We start from the raw sequence: 19,957 nt of genomic DNA, 5'->3' as shown, positions 1-19,957 counted from the left end.
TTTATTATAGCCCTTCAGATATGAATATGTACTTCAATGACAGCTTTAGGATATAACCATTCATGAAGCAGTAACAATATCCTCTGCTGAAACAAATGATCCAAACACTACAGCGTCTATTCAGAGGTAGTTATATAAGGCTAACAAGATATTCTTAAGTGTTTGCTATTAATCTTATGCCTATAATGATAAAACTTGTCAAAACAATGCAACGGTTAACACTGGAGTAAATGAGGTAAACGTGTTTCTGGTTGGCATGTGTGTTATATTCTCAGAGCAAAAAACAATCTAGACTGAGATTCCAGAGTTGGTAAATCAATTTTTGCTTTTCCATAGTCATATGATTCTGACTGACAAAGATCATGATCGGTTTAAGATAACATGTTTGTTGATGGCAAAACTCCCAGTCACTTCCCACTGATTCTCTGACTCCTGAAAATAGTAAAAATTTATTATTGTATGAAGGTACAAATTTCATTATCCTCCCTTTGTACTTAAGTTTCCATATGTGTTATTATCATTTTCTCAATAACATATACTCAAACATATTATGGAAATTAAACAATATTTGTAAGATGTACTTTTTTTAGTCATGGCAATGGATTTTAAAAATTACTCTTAAAAATGTTATCCATAAATGAGAGGTATAGAGCACACATTAAAATATAATGCAATTAGAGATGTGGTTTAATCGTAGATCAAACCTGGATTTGATCACCAGTAAGGAAAAAAATAAATAATAATAATGGTAACTCAATTGAGTATACATTTTAATAATTAATCCTGTTATAGTACTATTCACAGTAAGAAATAAGATCTTTTAAGCCCCCTTTTTAAATGTTATTATTTAGAAGATGTATTCTCTCTTTACATATTTAAAATTTTTCTTAAACTCAACTACTAAGTCACTGTGAACATTTTTAACTAATAACCTCTGAAAAATGAATAAAGTATAGATAAAATAGTGTTAAATGATATGGTAAGGAAAAAAAGTGGTGTAAAGAAAGCAATAGAAAAATCACACAATAAACACTTAAGTGTACATTTGACATGTAAATTATCAAGCCTGGTCAATAAAGAGTTGAGAAGTATAATCTCCTTTCCAATGTCCACACGAATGTTGTGGTCCAAAAGTTAGCTGGCTGGATTAGGCTGCTGTATTTTTTTTTTTTTTCAGAAACTTGATTCCCTTCCTATTTTGAGCATGTGCATCAAGGGTATACCAGAAAGATAATGAACAACCAACAACCTCTAAACCCTATAAACATTAAATAAATACAGAGAAGTCTTAATCAGAGTCCCAATTCAGATGAGTAATGACATGAAAACAATATAAAGCAGAAAAATAAAGTATGAACTCATTAAGTGCTTCTAATTTGTCTTTGACCCTACTTCATTTTATTTTTTAAATTTCATTGTAGTAAGTCTAGGGAAAGGCATCTTTCTTAGTCTAATGATAATTTATTTGAATCAAAGAAGGGGGAAAATACCTTAAACTTTGGATATTCTAAGAAATTATACTAATGAACATTTACATTTCATGAAACGAGGGGAGGAAATGTTACCAGAGACATATTTTTTGTATTGAATCTTACAACAAGTCTAGGAAAAACTTTACTATGTTTTAGAAATAAAATTATTGAAACTTAGGGACTTTTAGAAAACTACTTAAAATCAGACTGATTTTTTTATTGATTTAAAAAAATAAATGGCAGCAGAATGCATTACAATTCTTATTACACATATACAGCACAATTTTTCATATCTCTGGTTGTATATAAAGTATGTTGACACCAATTTGTGTCTCCATACATGTACTTTGGATAATGATGTCTATCACATTCCATCATCCTTGCTAATCCCCTGTCCCCTCCCTTACCCTCCCACCCGTCTGTCCTATCTAGATGTCATCTCTTTCTTTCTTTCTTCCCCTCTCTACACCACTGTGAGTCAGCCTCCTTATATCAGAGAAGACATTTGACATTCGTTTTTTGGGGGATTGGCTAACTTCACTTAGCATTATGTTCTCCAAACACTATCCATTTATCTGCAAATACCATAATTTTGTTCTCTTTTATTGCTGAGTAAAATTCCATTGTGTATAAATGCCACGTTTTTTTTTTTTTTTTTAATCCATCCATCCACTGAAGGGCATCTAGGTTGGCTCCATAGTTTAGCTTTTGTGAATTGTGCTGCTATAAACATTCATGTGGCTGTGTCCCTATAGAAACTATTTTTAACTCTTTTAGGTATAGACCATGGAGTGGGATAGCTGGGTCAAATTGTAGTTCCATTCCCAGATTTCCAAGGAATTTCCATACTGCTTTCCAGGCTAGTCTAGGAATCCAAGTATGCTTGAAATTAAAATCCGATCATTTCATGTTGATTTTGTTTTGACATCCACTGATTGGGTCAATCAGTGGGCATTCAATGCCAATATATCTGCATGAATATCTTATTTAATTGTATATACTCCTATAATGGACCTTATTCATTAATGTGTTGATAAATGTTTTAGTACTTCCTGGTGGGAGGAACTCTGAGAGTGTTTGCATATTTGGGACCATAAATACACCTATCATGGCCTATATCCAGTTGTGAACAAAACTCTCTAAACGTGAAATTGGGGAAAATATATGAATCTTTACTATATGAATGTATTAGACTAAAATTTCTTTACAAGCCATTAGTAAATTTATTCAGATATTATGAATCTTGAGTATTTATTTTCTTTGTTTTAAACATTATTCCATTTTAAATTTATGACAATTTTGTTTTGAATAATATTATGTGCTTAAAAACTAACTCATATAATCTCTGAAAATTCACAAATCAGCTCTCACATGCTGGTAGAGATCACCAACACACAATCAAGTATGACACATTGTGACAATTTAGCTGCTAAATATTTTGGTTCTGAATCATTGACACATTTTACAGAGTGTCAGTCAACCACCTGCAGGGGTTAGTCATAGTACCATTCCTCTTTTACAATGCAAGAAATGTCCAAATGTGTTCCCCTCTTTAATAACATACATTCACCTTTCGCATTGTCATTTTAAATGAAAATTTACATAGGGACAGAAGCTGACAGAAAAACTCTAGTAGGCATAATGTCACTTTTAATGTTGTAAAAGAGAATAGATTTCTCTAATAGAAATTATCACTGCACTATATACAAAAATGATAAAGACTGCAGGCTTTTTTTAATGTTACCATATCTGATGCTAGTTTATAAATGTATGCGGGTTCTACTAGTTCCCCATTATATTAAGCATTATTGTAACATTTGAACTGACATATTTTATTTCGCTATTGAAATAGGCCAGATTCCCTAAGATTTATTTCTACCAAAAGATTCTGTAATCACTTTTTTTTCCCATAGTTCAGCTCTCTGAACAATCTTTGTTAAATTTAATAGGTAGCCATTTACATGGAGAATAATATTAAAATTTAGATTTAAAAACATGCAAAACCTATGATTAGAAATGTTCCTGATAGAAATGAAGATACAATTCAGGGTCAAATTTTCAGTGGAATCCACTAATACCTATTTATAACCCTTTCTCATTTTATTTGCATTTACCTTTATAAGTTAATTGCACATTTTAGACTTACATTATATGTGAGCAAACAGTTACATAATTAGGAAGGCCCTCTGAGGATTCAGCCTTGATCTTTAAGTGATCATTTAACTTTTTCAGTAGTTGTTTCATGTGTAAAGGAGACATTATAAGTACAATTGTGAAGCCTATGGTAAAAGATGACCTTGTATCAACTATATGAATGGACAATCTCATTTCAGGAATAAGACTAGTATTGGTTTTCAACTTTAGCTCTCTAAGAAAAGATGATGAGGAGAAATTTAAAATAACCTGCCCATACCTCATTCCAGGCTAATTAAATAAAATTCTCTAGGAGAAAGTCCTAAGAATGAGTGTTTTTAATGCATTCCAGTGGTATGAATGTGCACTCCAGATCAAGAAACATTAAATAGTTATTCTAAAACTTGAGCATACATTGGAGAGGGCCTCTAGAAGACTTGCTAATAGAACAGATTGTTACACCCCTTCCCAGAGTCCTGATCCAGTGAATCCTCAGGTGGACCCTAAGAATTTACAATTCTAACAACATCCAGTGGACACTGATGTTTATACTACTAGCCCAAAGATTGTACTTTAAGGACCACTGTTATGCATATTTGTTTTTTATTTTACATGTACTTAATGAAAATTATGTTCATATATATAAAAATAATTTAAGATGGAAGAAGCAATTATTTACACAAATTATCTTCTCATTTCCAAATTACAAAATTAAATATAAGGTTAATTTATGAGTAAACATAAGAATGTTTCAAAGACTCATTTTGTCCTTTAAAAAATTTATAAGCCAAAACAATATCATCATTTATTTTAAACTTTTGCATAACAATACATGGCTTGTTCTAGCTTTTAAAAATCTCAATATAGCTTATGTTTATTATGTTTTTACAAGTATGCTTTAATAAAAATTGGTAATGTTCAATTTGTTCAAAGGTTTAAATGTCAGTAATTACCTAAAGTTTATTAACAGATATGAAGGATGATTCAAGAGAGTAGAAATAAAAATCCACTAGGGTTTTCAAAGTTAACATTACATAGCCCACAATGGATGTTGGGCATTTTAGATCTTGAAAATAGAATTCTGTTTCTTATACATATAATCTTGCTTCTAAGTGTGCTCCACACAATTGGGAAGCAAAGAATATAAGAAAGAAAATTTTCAAGTACCAGACATGAAGACAAGAGAGAAGTAAAAGAGAGAAAAGGAGAGGAGATGTATATATACACTAGAAATTGTTATCAGGTTAAATCAATGCAAATATCTAGGATATTTCCCCAAAATAACCACAAAAACAAAAAATCCTAATAAACTGTTTGTTTTTTATTTTATTAAAAGAATTCTGTGTGTCATAAAATGTCTAATACAAGAATTAATCCAGTGTAATTTACATGAAATATGATGATTGCCTATCACTCTTTATTCAGCACTTCACTGTTCCTCCGTCTGTTCTTGCAAACACAATGACTGGTCAGTTGGGGTTTCAGTAACTTAGTCCAATCCATTTTTAAACATCAGCATTATATTCTCATGCAACACTTTCTCTCCTACTGCTGCTATACTTGAGGTTCAAGGAACCTGATATAGAAAAGAAAGTGTATCCTTATGTTTCACTTTCTGCCTTTCTTCATCTAGTGTCAGCTCTTTAGGCAGACAGGGCAGATGGAGGAAATGTATAACATCTTTCGAAGTAGGCCTTGTGGAAACCTGCGTTTGCTTTTGAGTGTCACTATCCTTTCACCCATGAGAAATGCAGTTTTCTTTAGAGGCTCTTTGTGAGACCTGTATGGAGGCTAGGTCCCACCCCACTACAGAGTTGCGTAAACGTCCTCCTTCTCTGTTTTCTCTTCCTTCTCTTCCTTTTCCTTACCCCTTCCACTTCTCTTCTGATCCCTTTCTGCCTTGTTCTTTCTCCTATTCTTTCTCCCCCATTTCTTCCTCTTCATTCTTCTCCATTCCCTGCAATTTGCTAGTTCCCTGCAGATTGCTCTTCCTTCCTCCCACCCCCATTCCTCTCTCTTCCTACCACTGGATCTATATAGCTTTAAGTTGAAAGAATCCCCTTTCCTGCTAGGCTGCTTTCTTGCTTATTTTACTACATGACGTTATTTTTTAAAAAGTTGAGTTTTTTTTAGGTCTCCCCGCCCCCCCAAATGTTGTGAGCAGATTGTTCTCTCAATAACCCATTTTCTAGAACTGTTACTATTCTCTAGTTCTTTCTTTTCGAGATACAGGGTGAAAGAACAAGTGTGTTTCCTGAGAAAATTATGATCATTTGTCTTTGCTCAGGTACTCACAAAATTCTGTGAATAATTTTTAGTAGACCTCTCCTTCCCTTGAGTCAATACATCTCTCCACAAAGTTGTTCAACTGGTCTCTGAAAAGCTGACTTGTGTGTACTCTACTCTTTTATAGAATGGTTCCAAATACTGACAGAATGTGGGCAGACTTGTCATTTCCTTGTTCTTATTAGGTTAACTGATTCTGCACCACGGCAAATGGAGCAATCCCACTATTGCATGTGTTTGTTGTCTTCACTCACTCACTTTTCCTGTCTCCTTTTCTCTTTCCTTGCTGCCATCTAGTCTCCTATTAAAACAGCTTGTCAGATGCCTAATAATATACACAAGTGTGCACATTTATTAAATGCATGGACATTTACAAAAAAAAATGATAAAAATGGTTCATTTTTGCTCCTCACATCATCACAAATAAGACTAATATTCTGAAAGTTCTATGTCCAAGGTTGATGAATGAGTCAGTAGACATGACAAGCTTTGGAACTTACTCCCATTCAGTCCTAGTTGTCTACTCTAAGAGAATTAGAAACTCTAGAAATTGACAAAGATGCTATCTAGATAGTTCAACCTCTTTTCTAATACAGGTGATTTATAAAAACTGGTCCTGCAGATTCTTGCTCCTTCACTGAATATTTTCAAGATCCAAGAACTGGATATTTCACAGGGTAGTTTACTTTACTCTTGTGCAGTAATCAATTGTTAGAACATTTTTGTGGAGCCAACACCTGTCTTCCTAAAATTTCTATGCAGTGACACTTGTTCTGTCCTCTGAAGCTTTGAAGTGTGAATCAATTACTTTGTTCTCAGTATGATACTTAAGATAACAAAAAACACCATTGTGTCCACCGAACCTTTGTCTTTTAAAGACTAATTGTTGCCTTCAACTTTTCCTGACATTTCCACATTGGCAGAGTCTTCCCCTACCAATTTCACTGGCATGAATTCACGTGGAATTTCAGTGATATTAAAATTTATGAACGAATATGGGGAAGTGATGTTCAATGTTTACAATTTTGGCTTTGCACAATTTAAAAGTTCTATTGATCACTTGCAGTACATCATGAATATAGCTAACACCTGTGAACTGTGTACTTACAATAATTAAAATGGTAAATGTTATGTTTTTGACAGAATTTTGAAAAATTAACAAATTCATGGCCTACCAATAAACAAAAATAATAGTATGCTGTGTGTGGTTTTTATATAACAGATAATAGTGGACTAATCGGCTTCACTTATTTAGTTTATAGGCCTCTATTAAGGAAGACTGGACAGGTGCTTTATTGTGTAACTGATACATTGAGTTTTCAGTCAATTAAAATATAGAAGTTTTTTTTTTTTATAAACTAGATTAATCCTTCGGACACTTCCAATGTTTACATTTGCAAGGCTTTTTAAACAGTTTTATTTTGATGTTCTTATGAGTCTCCCTTATCCATATATTTCAGAATATGTACTGAGTGGCATTGGCTTTACTGCACACTGAAATTTATAGTCCTCCATTCTGTTACAACACTAATGTGCAGATTTGCAGTTTGGAATCCATTGTCCACCATACTAAGGGTATCTCCCAGCTTTGTGTAATACAAAGATTTGTTAAGCATAAATTTTAAGACTTAATAGTAGAAAGGAGTGAACCTTTCCTTGCCAAGTAAAAAATAGTGTATGGAAAACTGATCTCCTAATTGGAATTCTGTAAATACAGTTCTGACCAACTGCTACTCACCCACCTATAATATTTTCATTTATCATAAGAACATTCCTCAAATTGTTGCTAAAAATAGAAGAACATTGTAGGGCATTTTCATGATATATTCTTACTAAAAAATTTCATCAATCAAAAAAAGTTAGTTTAGAATGAAATGTTTTAATTTTCTTCATGGTCAAATAGTCTTTTTACAATTATTGACAATGTGTTCTTTTAACAAGTTTATCTTAAAATTATTGTCCCAAAGATTTAAATAAGTTTTGTGTCTTTAGAGTCTCAAAGTTTTTTCTCAGTATAAACATTGGGGCAATGTTATTGTCCTTTCCCCCCTATTTTTTAAATTTATCTTTCCTATTTCCCCTTAATTACAAAATCATGGTCAATATTCTGAGATCCAAATGTTATTTTTGCTTTATTTTGTTGTATTTTCCCCTTGTTCCATTTGTCTTTATTTGAAAACTTGTATTACTTTGGTTAGAAAAGATATACACCTCCTGCTAAGTTATCTTCTTATTATCCTTATAGGTATATGGTATTTGCTGTATCATCTTTTGTTAGAGTTATCTCTCTTGTATACACTTGACTAATAAGATCCAGTCTGAAGAAAACTGGGAGATTAAGCATATATATTGAAAGCCAGAGTCAGAAATTATTAAAAAGAGCTTTTAGCTCTTTGGCCTAACTCAACTTTTCCCGTTCTTGCTTGAGGATCTGAATCATCTGCAATACTGTTGCTGGTGACATTCCCAGATTCCTTCCTCTTGTCCCTGAAAGATTCCCATTCAGAAGGTTTTGTATGGAGTCTGGGAATCTGGACTTTGGAGGAAAGTATATCATATGAAGATTAACTTAAAACAATATCAGATCATTTATACTTCAATTTCAGTATTCCTTACAAATTAGAATTTGTTATGGCTACCACAAAAAACTATTGCCAGAAACATGATGGCTTTAAACAATATACTTTTTTTCATATTCTGGAATCTGGAAGTCCTGCTGTCAACAGAGCTTCCTCCAAAGGCTATAGTGGGAAATATTTGTGTGGCTCTAATGTGTATTGGTGTAAGAAGTCTTTAAAATGGGTCCAGATGATTGAATATGTATACAGATTTGTGAAATACATTTCTTTTTTAATTTCTATTTTTAAACATTTTTTTGTAGTTTAGATGGACAGCATATATTTATTTTATTTGTTTATTTTTATGTGGCGCTGAGGATTGAATCCAGTGCCTCACGAGTTAGGCAAGCGCTCTGCCACTGAGCTACAACCCCAGCCCCATGAAACACATTTCTATTGGCTATTATTTAGTCCTTTTCTTTAACCTCTTACAGTATCTCTCTGCTACATCCCTCCCATTCTCACTTACTCGGCCTTTTCTGTCTTATCTGAAGCTCTGCACTACCAGAAACAAGCTGATGCCTCATCAGACACTGGGCCACAGAAATTATAGCTCTAGAAGTAAAGCCCTTTAAACTTCAATCAAGGCTAAGAATGGATTTTTTACAGACTTCGGCTACTTGATTTTCTCATTGGCAAAAAAACATGTGTATGTTCATGCGTACGCACATACATTCATGTTGATTAATCAGAGTCAAATGAAAAAAAGTAGGTACAAAAATCTAGATAGTGGGTGGCACATAATGGTTCTTCAATAAAATGTAAGATATCAATTTGTCTTTTGTCTTCCAAATAATTTTTATTCTCAAATGGGAAAAATACATAATTACATGAGGCTGGAATTGGAGTTGGCCCATCTGAAAAAAAAATATCGGAAAATATCATTTCTCAAATACTTCCTTTTTAAAATATTGACACTAACCAACCAAACATGGAGGTAGGGACAGGGAATATAAACCATATTATTTTTGCTGATAAGTCAATATGTATAAGCAATTTGGTTGAAATTACCCTTATTGATAATGTGCTAATTTTTAAAGTAGCAAAAGAGTGAAAAGAAGCATCTCAGTCTTACCACTATTTCAGAAGATGAAAGTGTCTGTTCTATGTGCCTATGCACTGCTACAACTATGAATAAGAATAAGAAAACTATGATAAAATTCCATGTAACAAATCATTTTTAATTTTTGTAATTTTAAAAGTTTTAATCTCCAAAAAAGTTGTTTTGTTCCTTCTCTCATGGAAGATTTAGTATTATGTACAATATAAAAGTACTGAAATTTTCTGAAATACAGACTTAAAGATATGTGACAATTAATTTACTTGAGGTACTTCATATGTATTTTGTACTTTTATGGAAACTAAATTAATCATTAATCATTCTTGATTTTATCTGCCACATTTTATTGAACATTTTTAATTTACTAAGTTTCTTACTTTAATCATTTCTTGGAATGCTAAAATCTAAATGCATTCTTTAATTATTAACTTCAGGATTGAATTGAACGGAGGTTTATTTTAATACTAATTGTTTTAATTGCCAGGGAGAATTACCTGTTAGATATGAATTTATTCTTTGGATATGAAAATCTTTCTGCTGCCCTAAAATCTGCAGAAAAACAGAAAATGTAGCTTGTGTCTGTCCTATATTTTTGACTCTAATTTAACTCATTTCTTCTCATCAATATTTCTTTAAGTTCAACTTTTCCCTTAAAAAAGATCACCACCAACATAATCTACTTTGATCCTATAATTATCATTGATATCACATTTATAATATTTCTCATATTTAAATTTCTTGGAAATTTTATGTAAAATGACATATATTCATATTTCACTCCATCTTTTATAGACTAGAATTTTGGTTTTACCCCAAACCACCCTACCAAAACTGACCGCCAAGCTCACCAAGGACTTTTCTTTAACCCAATAGTGCACCTTTGCTTTCTCACTATTTGAGCAGCCCTCAGCATGGGTGACCTAGAAATGCTTTTTCCCCTTGCTTTCAATGGCAGGATATTTCCCAGTCCCCCACTGAATTTTTTCTTACCCCATTGTCTCTACCTAAACCTTAGGCATTCTTGCACTATTTTTTTCTTTGACAAAGCAAATAAATTAATTTCTAAAAATTTCTCACTTTTATATTTTTGGGGAAGGGTAGGGTGGGTAGGTTTTTTTTCACTGAAGAGTTAATATTGTAAAATATCTACAGGTCAGTTCAGGTTTTCTAAATGTTTTCTTTCATCTCCAGGTTTCATTACAATGTTTCTACCTGTGAATTAATTTTTACTTATCTAAGGATAGAGTGTACTTCCTGAATTTAAAGCCATGTCTCTCACAAATTCTGGGAAATTCCAAGATATTATCTATGAATATTACTGTCCCCATTTTATGTCATCCATGCTTTTAGAACTGTTAATTTAATGTCAGAACATTTTATTGTAACCTTTATTCTTGATTCTTGATCTTTTTTATGTTACTTTTGTGGGATTTTTTTTGTTTTTGTTTTTGGTTTTTGGTGATACTGGCGCTTGACCCCAGGGCTGGGAGCATCTTGCTAAGTTGCACAGGCTGGTTGGGAACTTATGATCCTCTTGCCTCAGCCTACTCAGCAGCTGGTATTATAGGCATGTGCCACTGTACTCAGTTTCTGGATAAAGTTATGAATATTTTGAATATAGTTTCAAAAATGCTACAATAATTGCTTTTAATCTCTAAGCTGTGGCCAGGGAAACATCATCAGATTTTTCAGTTTGGCAATTGTCTGTTGAAGTATACCAATTTTTTAATTTAACTTGTCCATTCAGTCCTGAATTCTGAGACTCTAGCTTTCATTTTTCTATTTCCTATTTTGTTCATTTTTGTTTCTATTTTCCCCCTCAAGTTGTATTTTTATATGGTTTTAATATTCATTTTTACCTTTGAAATATATTTTGGCTTACCCATTTTATACTACTTATCAGATTTCAATCTACAGTCTTTAGATATAATTTTTAAATATATAAAAGAAATTTGTAGGTATTTTTTGTGGTGCTGGGGATTGAACCCAGGGCCTTGTGCATGCAAGGCAAGCACTCTACCAACTGAGCTATATTCCCAGCCCAGAGGTTATGATGGGCAAGGGGGAAGGGGGAAAAAAAGGGACAGAATTGAACAACAGCAGAGGAGGCAGAGAGGGAAGGTGGGAGGGGAGGGGAGGGGGATAGTAGGGGTTAGGAAAGGTAGCAGATTAAGACAGTCACTAATATGCCATTAGGTAAAAATGTGAGTATGTAACAGATGTGATTCTGCTATCTGTATTTGGGGTAGAAATGGGAGTTCAAAACCCAATAGAGTCAAATGTATGAAAGATGATTTATCAAGAGCTCTGTAATGTTTGGAACAATCAAAAATAAATAAATAAATAAATAAAATATCTCATGAGACTAATCCTCTCATTTGTATATCTGTTGAACATTACATACCATCTTTTTTTTCACATTTTAAATTCTATGTTTTTTGTTTCTTTCTTTTTGCAATCCTGAATTTTTAATATATCTATAATTTTAAACTTTGAATTTTTGCCCCCTCTGGAAATCTTGAGGCCTTCTTCTAGTTATGTCTTCCATGAACTGCTCCTCTGAAATACTACAAACCCTGGATTCATTTTTACCTTAATTTTTCAATTTGGGATTACCTATATCATGGAGAGTAGAGCTTGTGACACAGATTCATGATTATAATATTCAGGCCAGACCTTCTTTATATTTTTTCCCTATTCACAGTGCAGGTAAGACATTGTCCTAGAAGGACATGTTATTTAGACCACCTCTGCACTCAGAGTTTAGACTTGGAGCATCCTGGGTTTATGTTGAGCTGCATGTCTTATGAAGAACTCAAGGATTGTCTCTTGTCTCATGTTGATGTTGAAAGCCAAGCATCTACATTACATCCAGCTTTCATTACTGCCTGTAGAGGCAAAATTACACACACACACACACACACACACACACACACACACACACATTCAAAGTGGTTATTATACTTCATTTACTCTTTTAGCTTTCAGCCCCCTTTTCTGTGCTCTGAAAATTTATATTATTTTCTTACATATTCACATATATATTAAAATGTTTGGTTGCTATTTTATCTCTATTTCTCATTTGTCTAACATATTGCCAGAACTACTCAATATTTTTTGCTAGCATTTTTGTTAATCTCATTCTGTACATACCAGGTGGTGTTCTCTTTGACTAAGGGTTTTTCATCTAAATAGCAATTGTTTCCACACCTCCCAAGCCTATTGTACTACTTCTGTCACAGCCTATTGCAGCCATTATGACATATTTTCAATTTCTCCAACATTTTATATACTCTCATTGCTGGGCCTCCACAGATTCCAGTCCTTCCTTCTGGAACATTCTAAAAGCCTTCTCTCTTGTTGATCTGATTTAACCCAAACACATCATTCACATCAGCTTTCATATTGCTTCCTTTAGGGAGCATTGTCTAACCACCTAAAATTAGTTTTGATGCTTCTGTGTTTTTCAGTAATACATTATTACAGATCCTCCTTGATTTATGACAGTTACATGCCAAAAAATCCATCCTAAGTTGAAAATATGTCAAAAATGCATATAATACCCTTAACCATCATAGTTTAATATGGCCTACCTTAAGTGTGCTCAGAACACTTACTTAGGCTAGAATTGGGCAAAATCACCTAAAGATTATTTTAGAATGAAGTGTTGAATATCTCAATTTTTAAAATACTTGTGTTCAAAATGTGGGCAGCCCTGTACACTGCAGAATATCAATTGTTTTCCCTCATGATCATGTGACTGACTGGAAGTTGAGATTGGCAGCCATTGCCCTATATCATGAGAGAATGTCAAACTACACACCACAAGCCCAGGAAACATCAAGATTCAAAAATTTAGTTACTATTTCTACTGAACTCATATCGCCTTTGTACATCATAAAACCGAAAAACAATCAATTTGACCAACTATCAGTACTGCTTATGTCATAGCATTTATCAGATTTCCTTTCCCCCCTACTGAGGATTGAATCCAGGGAGACTCTACCATGGAGCAACATACCTATTTCTTTTTTATCTATTGATTGATTGATTGATTAAGACAGGGTCTCAATGAGTTTCCAAGCCTGGCCTTGAACTTGTTATCCTGCTGCCTCAACCTCCTGAGTAGCTGGGATTATAAATGTGCAGCCACTCATAGCTATTAATCAGAAATTTATTGAAGTCACTATTTTCATTATATTCAAATTTCTTTTAAATTAGATTGTAAGCACTGTGAAAAAGAGAACTACATTTTCCCCCTAGTACCTATCATTACTTTTTCATTCACACATCCAGGGGATGTGTCTCTAGTCCTATAACTATATCTTGTATAAAGTTCTCAATAAAATATATTTAGTGAATAAAACTTTTCCTTCTATTTTACAGATTAGGAACATGGAATCAGTAATGTTAAGCAACTGCTCAAGGTCTCATGTTAATTAGTGATAAGACCAGGATTTGAACTCAGATCTATTTCCCTGGAAAAGCTTATGTTTCTACATGGGATTATACATGATAATAAAATCATATAATTTCTTTTTTCTTTTTTATTGTTGGTCATTCAAAACATTACATAGTTCTTGATATATCATATTTCACAGTTTGATTCAAGTGGGGTATGAACTCCCATTTTTACCCCATATACAGATTGCTGAATCACATCAGTTACACTTCCATTGATTTACATATTGCCATTCTAGTGTCTGATGTATTCTGCTGCCTTTCCTATCCTCTACTATCCCCCCTCCCCTCCCCTCCCCTCTCCTCTTCTCTCTCTACCCCCTCTACTGTAAATCATTTCTTCCACTTGTATTATTCTTCCCGTACCCCTCACTTCCTCTTGTATGTAACTTTGTATAACCCTGAGGATCACCTTCCATTTCCATGCAATTTCCCTTCTCTCTCCCTTTCCCTCCCACCTCTCATCCCTGTTTAATGTTAATCTTCTTCTCATGCTCTTCCTCCCTACTCTGTCCTTAGTTACTCCCCTTATATCAAAGAAGTCATTTGGCATTTGTTTTTTAGGGATTGGCTAGCTTCACTTAGCATAATCTGCTCTAGTGCCATCCATTTCCCTCCAAATTCTATGATTTTGTCATTTTTTAATGCAGAGTAATACTCCTTTGTGTATAAATGCCACATTTTTTTATCCATTCATATATTGAAGGGCATCTAGGTTGGTTCCACAATCTTGCTATCATGAATTGTGCTGCTATGAACATCAATGTAGCAGTGTCCCTGTAGCATGCTCTTATTAGGTCTTTAGGGAATAGACCAAAAAGGGGAATAGTTGGGTCAAATGGTGGTTCCATTCCCAGCTTTCCAAGAAATCTCCATACTGCTTTCCAAATTGGCTGCAGCAATTTGCAGTCCCACCAACAATGAACAAGTGTACCCTTTTCCCCACATCCTCGCCAGCACTTCTTGTTGTTTGACTTCATAATGGCTGCCAATCTTAGTGGAGTGAGATGGTATCTTAGGGTGGTTTTGATTTGCATTTCTCTGACTGCTAGCGATGGTGAGCATTTTTTCATGTACTTATTGATTGATTGTATGTCCTCCTCTGAGAATTGTCTGTTCAGATCCTTGGCCCATTTGTTGATTGGGTTATTTGTTATCTTATTGTCTAATTTTTTGAGTTCTTTGTATACTCTGGATATTAGGGCTCTATCTGAAGTGTGAGGAGTAAAGATTTGTTCCCAGGATGTAGGCTCCCTGTTTACCTCTCTTATTGTTTCTTTTGCTGAGAAAAAACTTTTTAGTTTGAGTAAGTCCCATTTGTTCATTCTAGTTATTAACTCTTGCGCTATGGGTGTCCTATTGAGGAATTTGGAGCCCGACCCCACAGTATGTAGATCATAGCCAACTTTTTCTTCTATCAGACGCCGTGTCTCTGATTTGATATCAAGCTCCTTGATCCATTTTGAGTTAACTTTTGTGCATGGCGAGAGAAAGGGATTCAGTTTCATTTTGATGCAAATGGATTTCCAGTTTTCCCAGCACCATTTGTTGAAGATGCTATCCTTCCTCCATTGCATGCGTTTAGCCCCTTTATCAAATATAAGATAGTTGTAGTTTTGTGGATTGGTTACTGTGTCCTCTATTCTGTACCATTGGTCCACCCGCCTGTTTTGGTACCAGTACCATGCTGTTTTAGTTACTATTGCTCTGTAGTATAGTTTGAAGTCTGGTATCGCTATACCGCCTGATTCACACTTCCTGCTTAGCATTGTTTTTGCTATTCTGGGTCTTTTATTTTTCCATAAGAATTTCATGATTGCTTTCTCTATTTCTACAAGAAATGCCTTTGGGATTTTGATTGGCATTGCATTGAACTTATAGAGAACTTTTGGTAATATCGCCATTTTGATGATGTTAGTTCGGCCTATCCATGAACAGGGTATATTTTTCCATCTTCTAAGATCTTCTTCTATATCTCTCTTTAGGGTTCTGTAGTTTTCATTGTATAAGTCTTTCACCTCTTTTGTTAGGTTGATTCCCAAGTATTTTATTTTTTTTTTTTGAGGATATTGTGAATGGAGTAGTTGTCCTCATTTCCATTTCAGAGGATTTGTCGCTGATATACAGGAATGCCTTTGATTTATGCGTGTTGATTTTATATCCTGCCACTTTGCTGAATTCATTTATTAGCTCTAATAGTTTCTTTGTAGACCCTTTTGGGTCTGCTAGGTATAGAATCATGTCATCTGCAAATAGTGATAATTTAAGTTCTTCTTTTCCTATTTTTATGCATTTAATTTCTTTCATCTGTCTAATTGCTCTGGCCAGTGTCTCCAGGACTATGTTGAACAGAAGTGGTGAGAGAGGGCATCCCTGTCTTGTTCCAGATTTTAGAGGGAATGCCTTTAATTTTTCTCCATTCAGAATGATGCTGGCCTGTGGCTTATCATAGATTGCTTTTACAATGTTGAGGTATGATCCTGTTATCCCTAATTTTTCTAGAGTTTTGAACATAAAGGGATGCTGTACTTTGTCGAATGCTTTTTCTGCATCTATTGAGATGATCATATGGTTCTTATTTTTAAGTCTATTGATGTGGTGAATAACATTTATTGATTTCCGTATATTGAACCAGCCTTGCATACCAGGGATGAATCCTACTTGATCATGGTGTACACTTTTTTTGATATGTTTTTGAATCCAATTTGCCAGAATTTTATTGAGGATTTTTGCATCTAGGTTCATTAGAGATATTGGTCTGTAGTTTTCTTTCATTGAAGTGTCTTTGTCTGGTTTAGGCATCAGGGTGATGTTGGCCTCATAGAATGTATTTGGAAGTTCTCCCTCTTTTTCTATTTCCTGAAATAGCTTGAAAAGTATTGGTATTAGTTCCTCTTTAAAGGTTTTGTAAAACTCTGCTGTATACCCATCTGGTCCTGGGCTTTTCTTAGTTGGTAGTCTTTTGATGTTTTCTTCTATTTCCTCAATTGTTATTGGTCTGTTTAGGTTGTCTATATCCTCCTGACTCAATCTGGGCAAACCATATGACTTAAGAAATTTATCTATGTCTTCACTATCTTCTATTTTATTGGAGTATAAGGATTCAAAATAATTTCTGATTATCTTCTGTATTTCTGAAGTGTCTGTTGTGATATTGCCTTTTTCATCCCCTATGCTAGTAATTTGAGTTCACTCTTTTCTTCTCCGTTAGCATGGCTAAGGGTCTGTCGATTTTATTTATTTTTTCAAAGAACCTACTTTTAGTTTTGTCAACTTTTTTAATTGTTTCTTTTGTTTCGATTTCATCAATTTCAGGTCTGATTTTAATTATTTCTTGCCTTCTACTTCTTTTGCTGTTGTTTTGCTCTTCTTTTTCTAGGATTTTGAGATGAAGTATGAGATCATTTATTTGTTGGTTTTTTCTTTTTTTAAGGAATGAACTCCAAGCAATGAATTTTCCTCTTAGAACTGCTTTCAATGTGTCCCATAGATTCCGATATGTTATGTCTGTATTTTCATTTAACTCTAAGAATTTTTTTAATTTACTCCTTGATGTCTTCTAAAACCCATTGATCATTCAGTAACCTATTGTTCATTCTCCAAGTGATGCATGATTTTTCCTTCCTTGTTTTATCATTGATTTTCAGTTTGATTCCCTTATGATCAGATAAGATGCATGGTATTATCTCTACTCCTTTATATTGTCTAAGAGTTGCCCTGTGACATAACATATGATCTATTTTTGAGAAGGATCCATGTGCTGCTGAGAAAAAAGTATAATTGCTTGATGTTGGATGGTATATTCTATATATGTCAATTAAGTCTAGGAAATTAATTGTGTTATTGAGTTCTATAGTTTCCTTATTCAACTTTTGTTTGGAAGATCTGTCCAGTGGTGAGAGAGGTGTGTTGAAGTCTCCCATGATTATTGTATGGTGGTCTATTAGACTCTTGAACTTGGGAAGAGTTTGATTGATGAACATAGCTGCACCATTATTTGGGGCATATATATTTATGATTGTTATGTCTTGTTGGTGTATGGTTCCCTTGAGCAGTATGTAGTGTCCCTCTTTATCCCTTTTGATTAACTTTGGCTTGAAATCTATTTTATTTGATATGAGTATGGACACTCCTGCTTGTTTCCGCAGTCCGTATGAGTGATATGATTTTTCCCAACCTTTCACCTTCAGTCTATGTATATCTTTTCCTATCAAATGCGTCTCCTGTAGGCAGCATATTGTTGGGTCTTGTTTTGAGATCCATTCAACTAGCCTGTGTCTCTTAATTGGTGAGTTTAAGCCATTAACATTTAGGGTTATTATTGAGATATGGTTTGTTCTTCCAGCCATATTTGTCTATTAATGTTACTAAACCTGATTTGTTTTCCTCTTTGATTACTTTCCCCCCTTTACTGTCCTACCTCCCCCTGTTGGTTTTCATTGTTATTTTCCATTTCCTCTTCCTGTAATGTTTTGCCAAGGATTTTTTGAAGAGATGGTTTTCTAGGTGCAAATTCTTTTAACTTTTGTTTATCGTGAAAGGTTTTAATTTCATCTTCCATCCTGAAGCTTAATTTCGCTTGATACACGATTCTTGGTTGGAACCCATTTTCTTTCAGTGTTTGAAATATGTTATTCCAGGATCTTCTAGCTTTCAGAGTCTGTTTTGAAAGATCACTGTTATCCTGATTGGTTTACCCCTAAATGTAATCTGTTTCCTTTCTCTTGTAGCTTTTAACCTTCTCTCCTTATTCTGTATGTTGGGCATCTTCATTATAATGTGTCTAGGTGTGGATCTCTTATGATTTTGCACATTCGGCGTCCTGTAGGCTTCTAGGATTTGGGATTCTGTCTCATTCTTCAAGTCTGGGAAGTTTTCTCGTATTATTTCATTGAATAGATTGTTTATTCCTTTGGTTTGGAGCTTTATGCCTTCCTATATCCCAATGACTCTTAAGTTTGGTCTCTTTATGTTATCCCATATTTCTTGCATGTTATGCTCATAGTTTCTTAGCAGTCTTGCTGAGTTGTCTATGTTCTTTTCAAGTTGAAATACTTTGTCTTCATTGTCTGATGTTCTCTCTTCTAGGTGTTCTACTCTGCTGGTAGTATTCTCAATTGAGTTTTTAAGTTGGTTTATTGCTTCCTGCATTTCTAGGATTTCTATTTTTTTGTTTTTTATTACCTCTATCTACCTGTGTAATTGATCTTTTCCTTCCTGGATTTGTTTATGTAATTCCTTGTCAAAGTGATCTTTCATTGTTTGATTTTGCTGTCTCATGTCTTCCTTGAGACTCCAGATCATCTGAAGCATGTATATCCTGAATTCTTTATCTGACATTCCATCTGTTGCAGCTATTACCTCTTCTAAAGTTGAGTTGACCTGCATTGCTTGTGTTCCTTTCTTTCCTTGTCTTTTCATACTGCTCGCATTTCTTTCTGTTTGGTGAAACTGTTGTGTTTTTGAAATTTTCCCCCTATTTATTTATATTGCTCTTGTATAGTTGAAAAATCTCCCTTGCAGGGCAGGTAGTGGCTGTGATCCTCCTCCAATTGGGGTGATCTGTCTACTACACTGGCGGGCCGCTAGGGCTGCTCTGCCGGTAGGTCGCAGGTCTGCCCACCCTGCGGGCGTGGGTGTCGGCTCTGCTGTGCCCCCACTCCAATTGTGGTGACATGACTACCACGCCCTCGGGTCATTGGGCCTGATCCGGATGTGGGCGGCGGCTCTGCTCAGCCCCTCCTCCAATTGGTGTGACGTGTCTACCACTCTGGTAGGCCTCTAGGCCTGTTCCGCCGGTGGGTCGCAGGTCTGCCTACCTTGCGGGCTCGGGCGGCAGTTCTGCTCGGCCCCCACTCCAAATGGGGCTACCTGACTGCCACTCCGGCGGGTCACATGGCCTTTTCCGGACACAGGCGGCGGCTCTG

The 19,957-nt window shown here is 34.6% G+C and overlaps 1 protein-coding gene across 1 annotated transcript in view; it reads left to right on the top strand.

The window, feature by feature from the left end:
* The window catches only part of Lrp1b (LDL receptor related protein 1B), a 1,492,917-nt gene that overhangs the window by 767,735 nt on the left and 705,225 nt on the right, over positions 1-19,957 (top strand). The window lies entirely within an intron of this gene.

The sequence above is a fragment of the Urocitellus parryii genome, chromosome 1 (assembly GCF_045843805.1).
Source record: "Urocitellus parryii isolate mUroPar1 chromosome 1, mUroPar1.hap1, whole genome shotgun sequence".
Classification (NCBI taxonomy): domain Eukaryota; kingdom Metazoa; phylum Chordata; class Mammalia; order Rodentia; family Sciuridae; genus Urocitellus; species Urocitellus parryii.
Note: the sequence above shows the minus strand (reverse complement) of the source record. Positions and strands in the feature narration are given on the sequence as shown.